Source organism: Cricetulus griseus (genome assembly GCF_003668045.3).
Source record: "Cricetulus griseus strain 17A/GY chromosome 1 unlocalized genomic scaffold, alternate assembly CriGri-PICRH-1.0 chr1_0, whole genome shotgun sequence".
NCBI lineage: Eukaryota > Metazoa > Chordata > Mammalia > Rodentia > Cricetidae > Cricetulus > Cricetulus griseus.
The window spans coordinates 174,894,990-174,915,162 of NW_023276806.1; the positions used below are offsets into that span (position 1 = coordinate 174,894,990).

General features: G+C 38.0%; 1 protein-coding gene and 1 non-coding gene across 2 annotated transcripts in view; one reads left to right on the plus strand and one right to left on the minus strand.

The window, feature by feature from the left end:
• The window catches only part of Magi2 (membrane associated guanylate kinase, WW and PDZ domain containing 2), a 1,367,305-nt gene that overhangs the window by 1,082,810 nt on the left and 264,322 nt on the right, over nucleotides 1–20,173 (minus strand).
• LOC113833172 lies at nucleotides 6,986–7,087 on the plus strand. The gene has a single exon (XR_003480726.1). It is a non-coding gene; the product is annotated as a U6 spliceosomal RNA (small nuclear RNA).

Genomic DNA, 20,173 nt, shown 5'->3' on the forward strand with positions numbered 1-20,173 from the left:
CTCACAGTGTTTAAAATGTTGTGGAAACAGCCACTAAGAAGTGCCTACCCAACCTGCTGGTCTTTGAACCAAAGCTCTTTGCTGCCCTCTGTAGACAAGTGATAATGGCAAAGCCCTTAACAAGTAAACTCCCGGCTTTCTCAGATCTGTGTTCGTCCTGAAAAATTTAACTGAATAACAGACTAAACAGAGCATCCCTTAGTCAATGAGAGCTTAGAAGTTCTTTTCTAAGATCTGTGTTTTGTCCTGTCAACCCATTCCTATATTTTTAAATCATTTCACCAAATTAAAGGTACATGATTGAAAACATTGGAAACTTGACAGTACATCAAAGGCATATAAACATTTTTATGTGCAGTTTTCATTTTTGAGATTTCATCATTGCATATATTAAACTATTTACAGAGTAAAATACTTTTATATTTTGTTAATAACAGGTTATTTTGTAATAAAACCTCGAAAATCTAGGAAACAAATCAGAAATAAACAAGTGAGATTTCATCACATTAAAATTGTCTGCATTAAAATCATAAAAATCAAGAAACAAATGTAGAACATGAGAATTACTTACAAACCAGAATTTGAACAGATATTTAAATAAAAACAACTGATTAGCAAAAAACGCATAGCAAGAGAATGGGCAAGAGACCTTGGTTGACATGCCCGAAAGAAGACATAGAAATGTATAGCACAGACATGTATTCCAGGAAAGCTCATTATTCTTAATCCTATAAGGAAAGCACATCAAACCACTGTGAAATAAAATCTCAACTTAATCCAAAGGGCTGTTACTGAAAACAACAACAAAAATAATGCCACTGATTACTTGAAAATGAGGAACCACCTTACACTGCTGGTGGGAATGCACATTAGGAAAGTCATATGGAAAACAGCTACTCAAAATAGCTAAAAATCAACAACCTGGTTAGCAAGAAAACTCAACATTGGGCATTCATGCTGAGAAAAGTGAATCAGCATGTCTAAGAGATAACTCCATATCTTGATACATTGTAGCAGTATTCACAGTAGCCAAGAAATGGAAACAACTTCAGTGTTCCTCCACTAGTGAACGGACAAAGAAAGTCATGACAGGCATGTAAGACTACTCAGCCATAAAACAGACACAATCTTTCCTTTGCAGCAGAATGGGTGAATCTGGAAGACATCACCTTTAAGTGAAATAAGAAAAGCACAAGAAGACAAATGTCAATTTTCACATATGTGGAAGCTACACATATGTATAGATTATTCCTGAGATGTAATGTAGAAAACTGATTGGAGACTAGGAAGGGGAAAGAGGATGGAAAACACATAAGATTTTGCTTATGACGACTGTAAGTATAGCCAAATAAGGTGACAATCCTATATAGAAGTATACCAGCTATCCTTAACAACAATTCATTTCAAATATCAAATACCCAGAAAACATGCTTTTGTAGGTACCTAATTACAAAGACATGATAAATGTTTGGAGTGATAGATATGTAATAACCTTGATTTGACCACTACACAGAGCATGCTTGTATCATTCTCTATCTGCTAAATATTAATAATTACTTATTAAATCAAATAAAAACTCGAAGGGCCATGTAATTTACAGTAGAAATATCCCTCTGATTGAAAATAAAAGCTAGTGGTTGTATTTTCATTTAACAGTCTTCCCTGCCTTTGATAGGATGCTTATAATTGCCTCCATATTGTTTGTTTTCATGTTGTAAAAGATTAACTCTGTTACAGCAATTCAGTTTCCAGTTGTTTGGAGAGAAATTTCCATGTACTCTGCAGTGCCATAGTTATTGTGTGAAGGATGTAAGAATAATAATAATGACAGCCAACAGCTGAGTATTTGCCCTGAGCTACACACTGAGGCTCATGCTACACATAAGCCGACCGCTTAATCTTACTAAACATTGCAAGGTCTTTGAATTTGTCAAGCTCACGATTTTGTTGAGAATAGCATTATCTGAAATTTCACCAACATTTATCCATTTCCTTAAGCCATAAGAAAGGTTGTCTACAATTTATAATACTCATTATCATTGTATTCTTATGCAAGCTGTCTGCTTTCTATGTTTGTCTTTTAGACCTTGTGTACAAGAGTACTCCCCCCAAATGGTTTACTGGTAAATGTATTTTCTCTAAATATGAGAGCGCCTTCTACTACTTTGTAAAAAATTATATCATTGTGAACACAACAGGATTCTGAAATTGCTTTATGCTTGGCTTCCATTAATCTAGACTTCTTTTTACATATGTAATAGTTACAGGGAGCTCACATCACTTCATCTTTGGGTAGTGAATTATTTTTAGACGATACACATAACAATAAATCATTATCCGCTGGTGAAAGCAGTGCAGACTATCTGTTGTTAATGATGGGATAAAATTTTAAGAGAATTGTGATTATTTTGGTCAACAATAACTTGGAAAGTAGGTTTTGATAAATGTGAAAATATTAAACACCTATATTGAAATAGTTTTGGTATGCTTAAAAGAAGACCTTTGCAGAATTTTTATAAAATTTTATAAGGAGTATCACTGCCATCATTGTTTGTTTCCTGAAATCATTTTCAAACAGCTTTAGCAAGACCTTCTGATGCATTACATGAGCGTGATTTCAGACTGGTTATGATCCCTGCCCTTTTCCACATGTAGCAAGCCCGCACTGCAGGCACAGATAAAGATGTTGCCTCTCAGTCTGGTTTTGTCCAGAGGTTCCTTTGGTATAGATTTCCATTGAAGCTAGACCTTTTCCTCTGCTCAATCTTGGTTTCCTCTATTCTCTTCTGGAAATATTAAACCCCAGAAACAAGAGAAAGCACCTGTTGTAATGTGACAAAAGGAGGATTTCTACACATTATGAGGGGAATATTTCTAGAAAGTTATTTTGTAAAGTATTAAATGACTAAGCAATTAAGATACATAAGATTTATTTTTAACATTTTATTATTTGTGAGAAAATATATGTGCCTAAAAAAGTTAATCAGGAAGAGGCATCAAGGAGGGGTCACTTTTGCCTTAGTTTATAGAAGTTTGCAATTTACAATACAATAACTGGCTCCCTGGTAAGCCTTAAAGGACTTATGCATTGGAGTTTATGTGTCAGTGTTTCATGGTGAGAACTTCAAGGGTACTGAAGCAGGGACTGTTGTGTCTTGCTGGAACAATAAAAGGATTTGCTGGTTAAAAGATATTCCTAGCCCAATGAGTACATTATACTTTCAGATTGATGTATTTTCCTATTTTAAAATAGATGAAATAGGAAAGAGTGAAGTCTCATTTCTTATCTTTGTCTCCAGGGAGATAAGTTCATATTATTCCTACATAAACTCACTTCAATCATTTTTATTTGTTGGAGATTCTTTCAGAATTCCTTTGAAAGATAATAAATAAAAATGGGAATCTCTATCACCCCATTTACACAAAAGTCAGGCCCCTGTGTGTTTTGGGGTCCTTGATGTCAACCTCCCCACATAGTGTTATCCCCACATAGTATTTGGTATTGGGACACAGACATGTCCTGATACATGTTGATTTTATATATTTGGATTAAATATATTTGATATTATGGATGTTTAGTAGTTTAGCTCCTGAGTAGTGGTTACTAGAATTATTTTATCATAAAAGTCTTTCATTTAAATATTTGGCAAGATATTTAAAAAGAAATAAAAATAGAAATTTCTAAGAACCTTGCACATTCTGAAAATCCTAGTCAAAATCTATAGGGTAGAGACAGCTATTATATGGATTAGAGGGATTCTGATTATCAGGGGGCATTAATGGCCTTCACTGGCAACTCCCCTTCATGGCTTCTCCCATGCAAAGCCTCTGACCAAGAGGAAGACTCTAAAGACCCAAGCCCTGTTCTTTACTGAGATAACTCTTGGGTGTGAGAAGTGTGAGGGATGTGAGTATAGGGTCGTGGGGTTGTGTGAGTGGTGTGAGCAGTGTGAGAGGTGTGAGCAGTGTGAGGGGTGTGAGCAATGTGAGCAGTGTGAGGGGTGTGAGGTATGTGAGCGGTGTAAGAGGTGTGAGGGGTGTGAGGGGTGTGTGGTGTGAGTGGTGTGAGTGGTGTGAGAGTTGTGAGTAGTGTGAGTGGTGTGAGAGTTGTGAGCAGTGTGAGTGGTGTGAGGGTGTGAGGTGTGTGAGCAATGTGAGCAGTGTGAGTGGTGTGAGTGGTTTGAGGGGTGTGAGTAGTGTGAATGGTGTGTGCGGTGTGAGGGGTGTGAGCGGTGTGAGGTATGTGAACAGTGTGAGCAGTGTGAGGTGTATGAACAATGTGAGTAGTGTGTGGGGTGTAAGGGATGTGAGGGTGTGAGGTATGTGAACAGTGTGAGCAGTGTGAGGGGTGTGAGGGGTGTGAGGGGTGTGAGCAGTGTGAGATGTGTGAGGGGTTTGAGGGTTGTGAGTAGTATGAGTGGTATGTGTGGTGTGAGGGGTGTGAGCAGTGTGAGCAGTGTGAGGGATGTGAGGGTTGAGCAGTATGAGAGGTGTGAGAGCTGTGAGTGGTTTGAGGGGTGTGAGTGGTGTGAGCAGTCTACTCTCATTGGGGGTAGGTCATATAGGTCATAAAATGTACAAAGTGATTATGTTTATTTGGTGAAATAACTTATAGACACAACTCATTTCTCTTTAAATGTAAAATAATTAATTAGTTAATTAGTTAGAATCCTGGCTACAGTTTTCCCTCCCTCCTTTCCTCTCAATGTCTCCCTATTCCACTCCCTGTGTTCACATCCCTCAATCCATTTCTCGGTTTCTGTTTAGGAAAGGACAGGTGTCCCCTGAGTGGTATATCATGTTTCAGTAAGACTAAGTACCTCCCCATGTATCAAGCCTGAGCAAGGGGACTCAGTGTCTTTACAGTCCCAAAAGACAGTAAAAGAGTCAGAGACAGCCCCATTGCCACTGTTAGGAGTCCCACAAGCAGACCAAGCTACACAACTGTAACAAGGATGCAGTCCCATGCAGGCTCCCTAGTTGTCCATTCAGTCTCTGTGAGCTGCTATGATACCAGGTCAGTTGGTTCAGTGGGTTTTATTGTGATGTCCTTGACACCTGACTCCTAAATTTTGTTTCATTTCTTAACCCTCATATGAGATTTTTTTGTAAAAGTCATAAAAGATTTTTTTATTTCAATAATTCATAAACTGAAATGAGCATTCACTGTAATTCTAATTCCACTAGTTTTAAGATACTTTCACTGTTGTTGACTTGCAGGTGTTTTGTTTCTTTTATCCTGAAACAGAAGTGAGAACTGATCTGACCTGGGATAGAAATATGAATGAAAATTTGGACTACTTTGTTTCAGATACATAACATGATCCAAAGGTAGGAAAATATGGAAATAAACTTAACAGAATCCATCAGGAAAGAAAGCAGCCAGGACTAAGGGATAACATGCAGTCCTGGAAACCACTGAGCAGGAGGCGGTCTTGGAGAATAACAATGCAGATGTTGTTGAATTTGAGTTTGTACCCAGCTCTGCTGTCTTGTCTTGTATGTCTTACTATGTCTCCCCTTTGGTGAGCAGAGACCCTTGGAAATTGATTCTGTGGAGGAATGATGAAATCACAAATCCACTGGTCTGACATCTCCAGATGGAAGCCTCTGTGTGTCTACAAAGTCCACTGATTTCCCTTCGGAGGAATGTAATGCTTATTCCCAGTAACAACAATCAACTCTGACACAAGGCTATTTTTAGAAGCTTTTATTATAGAAAACTTATAGCACATTGAATAGAATGAAACAATGGGCAACTTCACTCTCATAAACAGATTATGAAGGAAACAAGAGATGCCTAGACCCTGGCATGCTGCCTGCATCACCTTTATGTATGATAGAGTCGGGTACTGTACTGGCTGGTTTGTGTGTGAGCTTCACAGAAGCTAGAGTCATCAGAGAAAGGAGCCTCAGTTGAGGAAATGCCTCCTTGAGATCCAACTGTAATGCATTTTCTCAATTATTGATCAATGGGGGGAGGGCCCAGCCCATTGTGGGTGGTGCCATCACTAGACTGGTGGTCCTGGGTTCTATAAAAAATCAGGCTGAGCAAGCCAGGGGAAGCAAGTCAGTAAGAAGCTTCCTTCCATGGACTCTGAATCAACTCCTGCTTCCGGGATCCTGCCCTGTTTGAATTCCTGTCAGTTATGAGCATCAATGCTAAAGTGTAAGCCAAATAAACCCTTTCCTCCCCAGCTTGTTTTTTGGTTGGGTGTTTCATCTCAGTAATAGAAATCTCAACTAAAGGTCGGGCGTTGGTGGCACATGCCTTTAATCCTAGCACTTGGGAGGCAGAGGCAGGTGGATCTCTGTGAGTTTCAGGCCAACCTGGTCTCTAAAGCAAGTGCCAGGATAGGCTCCAAAGCTACACAGAGAAACGCTGTCTCAAACAAAGCAAAAAAAAAAAAAAAAAAAAAAAAAGAAATCCCAACTAAGACTGGTACCAAATCAGAGATATTTTTTACCTAACAACAGACTATTATTTAGCTAGTATTCAATGCTGTTTTCTAAAGGAATCAATTAATTGATGAATGAATCATTCTCCATTAACCCAACTCATTTAACTTCCCAGAAACTGAGTGTTCCTTTGAGAAAAGATGAATATTATATTTGGTGAAAGTCATACTAGGAAATTATTCAGACAATCTGTCCCATGGAAACATGTTCAGGGGCCAGCACTTCAAAGAAAAATCAGGGTATTTTTCTGAACTCTTGTTAAACAAGAAAGAGAATCGTGTTAATGGAAACTCTTAAAGGGAATAAGGAGCAAGAAACACTACTGAGTGCTCATTTCTGGTAAAGTTAGAAGGATCAGGCCTGTTTTCTCTGTGATATCTTGATGCTTGGACATGCTTTATGCTGCACCTGAGGACACGGTACATGTGTGAGCTGAAAGCATGCCTTTTCATAGAAAGACTATATCTAAATCAGTGAAATTTAACCTGTTTTGGTGGTAGATTTCATGTCTTAAAAATCTCCTGCACTGCTGGATTCTGCAGCACATATGCTAAAATTGGAACAGAGAAGATTAGTATGGCCCCTGTAAAAGGACGACATGCAAATTTGTGAATTGTTCTAGTTCCATATATTTTGGCCACCAGAAGTCCAGCCTCCAACTCAGGTGGAGACCCCCTGCTCAACCAGGGGCCACACAGGTCATAAGACCAGAGAATAAACAGAAACCAAAAAACAAAATCCCCATCTAACAAAGACCGACCACAGAAATTGGCACCAAGACCTATACTCACACCCAGATCTCTAGACACCAGCAGAATAACACAACATATAGTCAAGATCATGACAGTGAAACCCATAGAGACATCTGACCTGAACTTGTGGGAGCTCTGAGACTCTGGACCATCCTTTAAGGAGCCCACATGGGACAGACCTGGGTCCTCCCATATATGTGACAGCTGTGTGGCTTGATCTATTTGTGAGGCTCCTAGCAGTGGGATCATGATCTCTCCCTGGTGCTTGAACTAGTTTTTGTGACACATTCCTCATGCTGGGTTGCCTGACCCAACCTTGAAGCATGGAGAGGATCTTGGTTTTTCATCAATTTTATATGCCATGATTTTTTACTCCCATGGGAGGCCTGTCCCTTTATGAGCAGAGATAGCGGAAGAGTGGATAGGGCAGGGGTAGATGGGAGGTGGGAGAAGGAATGGGAGGAGAGGAAGGAGGGGAGACTGGTCAGTATATGAAAAATTTATTTTAAAAAACACAATAAATAAGAACACATTATACACAGAAAAAAATATTGAAGCCTACAAGAAAAAATATAGTTAAAATTACACCTGACTTCTCAATATGGACTCTAAAAGCCACATGAGTGCTGCAGACTCTAAGAGACCACAAAGACCAGCCAAAACTACTATACCCAGAAAAACTTTCAATTAACATGGAAAAAAGATATTCTATGAACAAATCAAATTTAAACCATATCTATCAACGAAGCCAGCTATACAGAAGTAATAGTAGGAAAACTCCAAACCAAGAATGTTAACTACAGCCATATAAACACAAACAATAGATAATCCCATACACATTCATGCGACAAGAACATCTGTTCAACCATGTTCATAGCAGCAGTATTTGTAATAGCCAGAAATTGGAAGCAAACTAGATGCCCCTCAACTGAAGAATGAATAGAGAAAAATGTGGTACATTTATACAATGGAGTACTACTCTGCAGTAAAAAGAGTGGAATCTTGAAATTCGAAGGCAAATGGACGGAACTAGAAGAAACCATCCTGAGTGAGGAAACCCAGTCACAAAAAGACAAACATGGTATGTACTCACTCATATATGGATTTCAGACCTAGAGCAAAGAAATAGCCTACAATCCACACTGCTGGAGAAGCCAGGAAACAAGGAGGACCCTAAGAGAGACATTCATGGTCCCCCCAAGAAGGGGAAAGGGACAAGATCCCCTAAGCTAATTGGGAGCATGGGGAGAGTGGAAAGGGAGTAAGAAGAAACAGAAGGGGAGAGGAGGAGGGGGGAAGATGACATGAGGGAGCAGAAAGATTTAGTCAGGGGAAGAATAGAGGAGAGAAAGAAAAGAGATACCAAAATAGAGGGAGCCATTATAGGTTTAAAGAGAATTCTAGCACTAGGGAAATGTCCAGAGATCTACATGGTTGACCCCAACTAACAATCTAAATAATAGTCGAGAGACTACCTTAAATGTCCTTTCCGATAATAAGATTGATGACTACCTTATATGTCATTCTAGAGCCTTCATGCAGTAGCTGATGGAAGCAGAAACAGACACCCTCAGCTAAACACTGAGCTGAACTCTGGAATCCAGTTGCAGAGAGGGAGGAGTGACGAGAAAAGGGGTCAAGACCAGGCTGGAGCAACCCACAGAAACAGCTGACCTGAAAAAGGGGTTGCTCATGGATCCCAGACTATAGCTGGGAAACCAGCATTGGACCAACCCAGACCCCCTGAACAAGGAGGTTATTTTGGAGGTCTGAGAAATCTATGGGGTCACTGGTAGTGGATTAATATTTACCCCTAGAACACAAATGGCCTTTGGGAGCCCAATACACATAGAGGGATACTCTCTCAGCCTAGACACATGGGTGAGGGTCTAGGACCTGCACCAAATTATATGACAGACCTTTAAGATCCCCATGGAAAGCCTCATCCTCCCTGGGGATCAGAAAGGGGTTGAGATAGGGGGTCAGTAGGGGGCAGAGGAGAGGGCGGAGGGTGAGGGAACTGGGATTGACATGTAAAGGAAGCTTGTTTCTAATTTAAATAAAAAATAAATAAATTATAAAAAATAAAGGAAACCCATGCAGACACACAGCACACAATAATACCACCGAGTACAAAACAAACAAACAAAAAAAGACTTAACAATCACTGGTCATTGATATCTCCAAGTACCCAATACCCAATAAAAAGACACCAATGGAATGGAGGCACAAACAAGATCTATCCTTCTGCTGCATACAATAAACACACCTGAACATCAAAGATAAATATTACTTCTGAGTAAAGGGTTGGAAAAAGATTTTCCAAGCAAATAGCCCCCCAAAGCAACCTAGTATAGTCATTCTAATATCTAACAAAATAGATTTCAAACCAAAATTAATCAAAACAGATAAAAAAATGACACTTCATACTCAACAAAGAAAAAATACACCAAGATAACATTTCAGTTCTATGTCCCAAATGAAAGAGCACACACATTTATTGAAGAACAATTACTGAAGTTTATGGACTCTCAAACATTGATAGTGGGAGACTTCATTATCTCACTGTCATCAACTGATAGGTCATTCAGACCAAAACTAAACAGAAATACTGAAGATTAAAGATGTTACAAACCAAAAGGACCGAAAAAATATCTACAGAACATTTCACTCCAAAGCAAAAGAATATATCTTTGGGCTGGAGAGATGGCTCAGAGGTTAAGAGCACTGACTGCTCTTCCAGAGGTCATGAGTTCAATTCCCAGCAACCACATGGTGGCTCACAACCATCCGTTATGAGATCTGGTGCCCTCTTCTGGTGTGCAGATATACATGGAAGCAGAATGTTGTCTACATAATAAATAAATAAAATCTTAAAAAAAAAGAATATGTCTTCTTTTCAGTACCTCATGGAATCTCTTCCAAACCTGAGCATATATTTGGTCACAAGGCAAGTCTAAATAGATTAAAAAAAAAAAACTGAAAAAACCTACTCTGTTTTATCAGATCACCATGGAGTAAAGCTGTATTTTATCATCAGAACAACATAAATCCTACAGATGTATGGAAACTGAAATTATCTCTGCTGAATGACTACTGGATCAAAGAAGAAATAAAGAAATTAAAAACTTCCAAGAATTAATGAAAATGAACTCAACGCATACTCAAACTTATGGGACGCAATGAAAGCAGTGCTCAGAGGGAAGTATATAGCACTAGTCAGCTTACATATTATTTTTAAAGGAGAGATCCCATAGAAGCAGCATAACATCACACCTTGAATCTCTAGAACAAAAAGAAATAAGCACACCCACAAGGAGTAGAGGAAATGAAATAATCATACTGAGGGCTGAAATTAATAAAATAGAAACAAAGAAAACTCAAAGAATCAAAGAAACACATAGTTGGTTCTTCGAAAAAAATCAACAAGACAGACAAATCTTTGTCTAAAGTAAGTAAAAGAGAAGGGGATAATACCAATTAATAAAATCAGAAATGAAAGGGGAGACAAAAGAATGGATACCAAGGAAATCCAAATAGTCATTAGGTCATCCTTTAAAAACTATACTCCTCACAACTAGGAAATGTTAAAGAAACAGATAATGACAAAATAGATTCCACTTACCAAAGTTAAGTCAAGTTGAAATAAACAAATTATATCTATAATCCATAAAAAAGAAGGATTCATTAGAAATCTCCTAGCAAAAAAAAAAAAAAAAAAAAAAAAAAAAAAAGGTCAGGGCCAGGTGGTTTTAATTCAGAATTCTACCAGACTTTCAAATAAGAATAATGCTAAAACTCCTCAAATTATTCCACAAAGTAGAAACAGAAGGAATATTGCCAAATTCATTTTATTAGGCCATTGTCACTCTGATACCCAAACCACACAAAGAAAGAGATTTACAGACCAATTTCCTCCATAAACACAAATGTAAAACTATTCAATAAAATACTTGCAAACCAATTCCAGGAACATATAAAAATGATCATCTATGATGACCAAATAGGCTTCATGCCAGAGATGCAGGGATGTTATGGCATATGAAAATCAGTCAATGTAATCTACTATATAAACAAACTGAAAAAAGAAAAAGACACATGATCATCTTTGACAATTTCAACACCATTTAATGATAAAACTATTGCAAAATTAGGATTACAAGAGGAAAGCCTAAACAAAATGAAGGCAATTTATAGCAAGCCCATAGTCAGCATCAAATTAAATGTAGAGAAATTAAAAGCAATTCCTCTAAAACCAGAAACAAATAATGGTGTCCACTCTCTCCATATCTATTCACTATAGTACTTGACATTTAGCTAGAGTAAAAAAAAAAAAAAATAACTAAATCATGAGATCAAGGGAATAAAAATTGGAAAGGGAGAAGTCCAAGTATCATTATTTGCAGCTGATATCTAGTAGGGAAATGCTACAGGTGATAAATACCTTCAGAGAAGTGGTTGAATACAAGGTTAACTCAAACAAACAAACAAACAAACACACAAAACAGTTGACAAATAGGCTGAGAAAGAAATTAGGTAAACATCACCCTTCACAACAGCCACATACAATATAAAATATCTTGAGCAAGCTAAAGACTTGTATGAAAAAACTTTAACTCTTTGAAGAAAGAAGCTGAAGAAGATATAAGAAGATGGAAATATCTCCCATATTCATGGATTGGTGGGATTACCATAGTAAAAATGGATATTCTACCAAAAGCAATCTATAGACTACATGCCATCCTCATCTAAATTCCAACACGATTCTTCACAGACCTTGAAAGGACAATATTCATTTGATGTAAAAAAGAAAAAAGAAACAGAATAGCTAAAACAATCTTGAACAATAAAAGAACTTCTGAAGGTATCACCAACCCTGTTTCAAACTACTAAAGAGCTGCAGTAATAAAAAACACATGGTATTGCCATAAAACCAAACATGTTGATTCATGGAATCCATTAGAAGACACAGATATAAATCCACACACCTATGGACACCTGGTTTTTTGTAAAGAAGTTAAAAATACACACTGGAAAAAAGAATCTTAAACAAATGTTGCATTCATAATTGGAGGTCAACCTGTAGAAGAATGCAAATAGATCCATATCTATTGTCCTGCACAAAACTCAACTCCAAGTGGATCAAAGACCTCAACATAAAACCAGACATACTGAATCTGACAGAAGAGAAAGGGTGAATAGCCTTGAATGAATTAGCACAGGAGACAACTTTCTGAACAGAACACCAAAAGAACAGTCACTAAGATCTAAAATTAATAAATGGGACCTCATAAAACTGAAAAGCTTTTGTAAGGCAAAGGAGAGCAACATGGGGCAAAATGGCAGCCTGCAGAATGGGAAAAGAATTTTACTAACTCAATATTTGACAGATTCAAATGCATAAAGAACTCAAGAAATTAGACATCAACAAACAAAATCTAATTAAAAATGGGGTAGATATCTAAACAGAATTCTCAAAAGAAGAATCTCAAATAGCTGCAAAACAGTTAAATGTTCCATGTCCTTAGTCATCATAGAGATGCAAATCAAAGCTACTCTTTTATTCCATCTTACACCTCACAGAATGGCTAAGATCAATTACACAAGTGACAGCTTATTCTAGAGAGGGTGTGGAACACTACTCCATTGCTGGTGGAATAGAGCTTTTATAGTTCATAAAGAAATCAAGTTGTTATACTCATAGAGTGGCACCTAACCCAAACATTGCCAGAGAGGCTTCCTCCAGCAGCTTATGGGAGCCAAAGCAGAGACTCAAGAGCAAACATTAGGTTGAGCTTGGGAAAACTTACAGAAACGGAGGAGATAGAACTCTAGGAGCAACAGGGGTAGAGGACGTTATTCAGTTAGAATCTCTGCTCACCATAACACAGGCTGTAAAGCCCTCCTCTCAGCCCTGCCTGCACTGAGACAACTGAACAGATGAGCAGTGTCAAAAGCCCAGTTCTACATTTCTGGCAGCCAATACAACCCACCTATCTGACATGACTATCTCCCACTAACGCTAACCCATGGGCTTAACTTTTGACCATACTTTGAAACAGTCCCAGCTCCTGGCTAGCATGTCACCACCTAAGGTTTATAAGACCTCTTTCTTTACTTCAGCCCAGGTACACGACTTCTCTGGACCTGTTCTTTGGGACATGCGTACCTGCCTGGGAGAAAAACCCAATAAACTTGAATTTACCTGCTTTTAGTCTGGTCTGATTTGGCCTTTTTTCATAGGAAGAAACACAGTAGAGGCAAGGAGAACATGGCCGACAGACTTAACTGAGCAGGGACTCTATAGGGGCTCACAGATAATGAGGCGGCAAGCATGGGCCCTGCAAGGGTCTACATTAGGACCTCTGCATACATGTTGTAGTTGTTTAGCTTGGGGCTTTTGGGGGACTCTTAACCATGTGAGTGGGGGTGTCTCTGGCTCTTTTGCCTGCTCGTGGGACCCCATTCCTCCTATTGGTTTGTCGTGTCCCGCCCAGAGGTTTCTTAGTGAAATTTGTTATGCCATGCTCAATTGATCTCCCTGGAAGGCCTGCACTTTTCTGAAGATAAACAAAGAAGCAGTGTATCTGGGGGAAAGGAGAGGTAGGGGGTTACTGGGGGGGGGGAGTGGTGGGTTGGGGTGGGATGGGGAGACTGTGGTTAGGATGTATTGTATGAGAGAATAAATAATAAGAAAATACAAAAAAATCTTCCAAATATAAATGTACATAAACACATTTTTTTCCTGTGGAAATAAAATCCTAACATAAATTTAGTGCATCCTAATTTTTTCCAGTTCTTCCCAAATGCCTGAGACCCAGTTTCATTTATCTATGACCACATGGGAAACTTTACAATACAAAGTTGAGAATAGCTGATATAAGTGTCAGCTGAAATGTTATTTTATCAGCAATCTAATTTAAACCACACCAGGAATTTAAATACTTAGAACAAGGCTTCCTTAAGAATACTATCCACAGTATTTAAAAGATGAAGCCTGTATTTACTTTGAAAGCAATAATTTCTCCTAAGACAAATGCTAATATTAGGAAGCAATTATCATTAGGATGGACAACAAGTTTTTCAAGTAAATGTAACTTCTACTTGTGGAGAATAAGTTGCAGAAATGAGGATGAGACAAGGGTACCTGGAATGGACCTATCTGATCTGCCTCTTCCATTTTCAACATAATGAATAAAATATTGTAATGACTGTAAAATTTACTGAATTTGGTTATAAAATATTAATATGGGAAGCAGCATTACTTTATGATAATATAATTAAATTCAAACCAGCTCTATTTCAATGAAAGAAAATTTACATTTTCTTTTAATAACAGTAGATGCAGAATTCTCTGCCTCTGATGGAACAATCTAGGGTATTAAGAAGACATACCAATTTATGTGAAAAATCAAAATAATTATAAAATCTTCATATAGCCTATTGATTACCTATACTCTACCCACAATTATACAAAGCAATGAATCTCATAGGAACTGTACTACACGTAGCTATTTATAGAATTAGAGGACAAGTCTCTAACTCTGCAATACTTTCATTCCAACACTTTACTGTTGTACCCTGCAGTATTTGAAATCCTCATTATTCGTGTGGTAAAATAGCTGATAGTAGATCTAAATTGCTTTCACAGGAAATAAGACAGATATCTCAATGTCATTGACAACTTAAAATATGTATGATGTACTTCACATCAATTTTATGACAAAAGTCTTGCTATCTCTCTCTCTCTCTCACACACACACACACACACACACATGCACGCACGCACGCACGCACGCACACACTCCATATAGACTTATTGAATTTTCTGTGGGCAGATTAACCAAAGACGGCAGTAACATGGCTCAGTGCAAAATGAAGTCCTAGAAATGTGGAAACCAAATCCAGGGCATATTCTGAGGCCAAACACACAAGGGCCACCAAAGGGCATTCAGTACAAGGTTTAGATGCCAATAATCCAAATAAACTGGAGTCTAGGGGGAAAGTTTGGCACTTCTGCTTTGCCATCCCATTTGGTACTCCAGACAACTCAATGGCATCCACTCAACATCAAGGATAATAATCTGTGGAAACACAGACACCTGGAACTGATGGTTTATCAATTCTCCCAGAATCCTTCAGTTCAGTCAAATTAATCATCATTTTCCATTGTCCATTTTAAATTTTGTTTATTTTATTGTAATTGGCTGCTAAGAAACTACAGTATAGTTTTGATACCAGGTATTATCAAATGCATGTTTTGTGGCTATCACCTTTCAGTTTTATTTTTAGAATTTTTGGTTCAATAAAGTAAATGATATATTTTAATGCTTTGTTATAACATGCAGCATACACTCTCAAGATGAATGAGGCTGTTTTTACTCGGTAATTGCTTACTAGACTTTTCCAAAGTTTGTTATTTTTCTTATGCTAAATTTCATTAATCCTGTGTTTTCTACTTTTAGGACAATGATCTGGGATTACGTCAGTATTATTGTAATTTTCCTTATTCTCTCATGGCAAAACACTTAAATTCTTATATGTTCTCAAAAATATTTTTGAATTCAGAACTTTTGTTATTAATTAAAACTTGGCAAGGTACAATAATGCCATTTTAAAAAGGTTTATTGACTAACAACTTCATTCCTATCGCACACTATATCCAGAATGGTGTAACTTTATTGATTGATAATCTCATTCTTATCATACGCTATGTTCCCACATCTGTGGAGTGACTACTAAAATCAAATTTTCTGTTGCTTTCTCGGTGGATTTAGGCATTATATTCCTTCATTTTGACTTGTGGAATTATAATGTATTTGAACTCTTGAGTAGAGACACCCTTTCTTTTTTAATAGTTTCCTCCACATTTTACTGTCTAATATAGTATCTTTATTTTTGATACAGGTCTTCAATTTATTTCATGACATTTACATATGGATCTCCTTTTATTTTTTTATCTGAGATGTGTTAGAACCAAAACATAATTCAAAGAGCTTCCATATTTCCAATGGCTTACTCTTTCCATGCACGAAGTTGTGTATATTTCTCAAATCACTTAAGTACAGGAAATTAAAATTCAGTAAGTCATTTCTTTTAAAGTAGTTTACCATATATATTGTGTCCTTGTTGAACTGAGTAGGATTTTTATTAGAGAAATTTCTAGATTACAAACTTCCTACATTTTAATTGGCAATCTAATAATATAATTTCATTATAATGGTTTTTATGAAATGACATTATGTAAATATTTTACTATTCTTTCCCAGCTTTTATGTTTTGCTGTTATTGTTTGCATTTTTGTTCCTTTATTGATTTACATGCTAGCACTCCTAGACATATATCAAATGGACTTGTTTCCCATCCCTAACTTCTTTTTGGCCTTAATAAAAGTATTTGTTTCCCAAAGTTTTCCATTCTCATCAAAATGCAACTAAAACTTACTCTTCTATTATTAGCTGTATAATAAGGTTTCCATTTAGCCTTTCTCTAATTGTGCTTCCCCTCCTCCAACCCCAGCTACTCAAGTGAGAGCATTTAATTGGCATTACTGACACCATCCAAGGGTTTATTAAAGCAATGGTATTCCAGGCCCCATTCTACATCTGCCAAATCAGAAATCTCCATTTTATACAAGAGCTCCAGGAGATGATAGGCATATTACACCATGAGAAATAGGAACACTGAGAGCAGCTGGTGACACCTACTCACTTTTGTACATCTGAAATCCAATTTCTCACAACCTGCCAATTGTGTTTACTATTAAGTATCTGGGTATTTATGCAATTATGAATTTTATTTACTTATTTTTTTTTTTTGGTTTTTCGAGACAGGGTTTCTCTGTGTAGCTTTGGATACCCTGGCACTCGCTCTGGGACCAGGCTGTCCTCAAACTCACAGAGATCCACCTGCCTCTGCCTTCCGAGAGCTGGGATTAAAGGCGTGTGCCACCAACGCCTGGGAAATTTTATCTTTTATATTGTATTTTAATTGGTTATATTTTATGTAAGAAATTGTTGATTTTAAACTATTTTAATATACTGTTACTTGCATGCAACTATTCTTTCTGTCCAATAATATAATTTGTGCACAAAGCAATTGTTCTGTGTTCTAACTTGTATCTCTCTCTCTCTCTCTCTCTCTCTCTCTCTCTCTCTCTCTGTGTGTGTGTGTGTGTGTGTGTGTGTGTGTGTGTGTGTGTGTGTGTATGCGAGCATGCTGCCTTTAATTTCCACGTGGAGTGTTACTACCACAGACTTCTTAAACCTAGCTCTGGATATTTAGATGCTCTTGGAGAGATGATTCCTGTTTGAACTTTTAATGTTAACAACCAACACAATGCTCAATAAATATCAGTTGATTATATGAGAGTTCTCTCTTGCTTGTTGCAGAATATTCCTTTATACTGTGTGAAGATGTGTCACTCTGATTGGTTTAATAAAGAGCAGAATGGCCAATAGCTAGGTGGCAAGAGGGTAATCAGGACTTCTGGGGACAGAGAGGTCTTAGGGAAGAAGAAAAGTGGGGTCACCAACTGAATACAAAGGAAGCAGGGCCTGGAGTAGGAGAGCTAAAAACCATGAGTCACTTGTCAACACATAGATTAACATAAATGGTTCATTTAAATTACAAGAGCTAGTGGAACAAGCCTAAGCTATAGGCTGAACTTTCATAATTAATAAGTCTCTGTGGCATTATTTGGGAGCCTGTGGTACTGAGAAAACCTACTACTCACACTCTTTCTTGACAGAGAGACAAAGATACACCATTCCAGAATTCCCAGACCTCTGGGTTTGGGTTTCAGTGAAACAGTCACTGGGTTTCAGCTCAGTTAATATTATTATGGTACATTGGTACCATAATAATAAGTCCTTCTATTCTGAATTTCCTAAAAGGTATGTTTAAAACATCCCTGGATTCCTTGGGCCAAAACTTTTCTTGTAGTGTGATTATATTGCTATGGGACAGAAAACAAAAAGTCTGACTAATGATTGAAGGCAAACAACACAGTGTAACACAATCAGACCTTTAGATAACCCTAAAGAGCGAGTCATTTGTAGTGTGAATTACAGTAGCTATGTTACTCCATGAAGTGACTCAGCCATTGATCCTGACGCAGTAGTATTCCCTTCTCTGTTGCTGCCTCCCTGGCTGCCAATCCCACCAGTAGGACCCTTATTGTTCAGCTCCATCAGGAGAAGCTGCTGTCTAGTCACCCGTTATTATGTTCCAGCCACAAGCACCTTTCTGCAATGTCCCAACTAACACTTATCACAGCCCTGCCAATTAGCTTTTATTATCTATTCAGTGAGAAATTAAAATGAATTTGCTGTGAATTCCTTGTCTGGCAAATGTGAGATAATATTAAGCAGTTCTTCTCAACCTATGGCACTCATTGCAATACCAAAGTCTATCAATCTAAGGCCTCCACAAGCCTTATTTATTTCAAAGTTGGACAAAGAGGTAACATTCTTAGTTGCTTAGCTGTAATGTCCTGTCCTGTCTTTTCTTTTAGAAGGTTATAAAATTGTGTTGTACTTGGTCTCCTGACACTAATAGTGTACCCGTCTGCTCTGCAATAAATCAGGAGTTTAGTGTCCTCTGCTTATAGTCAAACTTGCCACCAGATTCCATAATAAGTAGTGGAACAGACTGAAACAAATATTGAACTACACAGCAATGTTATGTCATATTTTATGAAGGCTCACAATTCAAGGTCTCTGGAACATAAACGAGTCTCCATAGGGACAGTATTAATGACGCACAGATAAGATGTCTCTAAGTCTGGGTACTAAAATGTCCACAGAGCACTGATGCTATCTGTTAGCACTAAGGTTCATCCCTTTCTAAGCAGTGGGCTTCATTTAAAAGCAACAGTAAACAATGGCCTTGAATGACAGATTGCATGATTTTATCCAAGTTCCACCTTATTGCTTAATTGTAACCTTTGTTTAATTGTATTAAAATTTTCACTCAATTTTTTTTTCACCCAAGTGCTACCTTGTTGTAAGGATGATTATGTTGGTACAGTTGCCAGATAATCGGAGAATGTTTGTAAAGATGAGCTAGAAGTACCTATCAGCATTCTCGTGTAGAATAGGAGGGAGATTGGAAGCACCTCCAAGCAGGGGAGCCAGTGTAAAACACAATGCAAATCCAGTTGCAGAGAGGGAGGAGTGATGAGCAAAGGGGTCAAGACCAAGTTGGAGAAACCCACAGAAACAGCTGACCTGAGCAAGAGGGAGCTCATGGACCCCAGACTGATAGCTGGGAAACCAGCATAGGACTGATCCAGATCCCTTGAAAATGGATGTCAGTTTGGAGGTCTGGGCAATTATGGGGCCTCTGGTAGTGGATCAGTATTTACCCCAAGTATACGAATGGACATTGGGAGCCCACTCCACATAGAGGGATACTCTCTCAGCCTAGACACATGGGGGAGGGTCTAGGCCCTGCTCCAAATGATGACAGACTTTGAAGATTTGGCCATGGGAGGCCTCACCCTCCCTGGGGAGCAGAAATGGTATGGGATAGGGGGTTGATGGGAGGCACAGGGGAGGATTAGAGGGGGAGGGAACTGGGATTGACATGTAAAACAAGATTGTTTCTAATGTAAATGAAAAAAGTGAATAAAAAAATACTAAAATGTTACTCTATCCCCCTGTCCTGCTAAAAGCTGATCAACACTGGCATAAGCAGACCTTGCTATTCTACCATGAAAGCCACACACACACACACACACACACACACACACACACACACACACACACACACACATTCACCAAGTTGAGGCAAGCAGTCATGTTATTCAGTGATTATTTTTAAAAGCAATCATAAACATAACAATTGTTTTAGAATGGCATGGTGATGCCTTTCAATGAACACACAGGGATGTAAAAGATGAAGAGTTAATTGCAACAGAAATAGACTACATTCCATATAAAATTAGGCTTTAGGCAGTA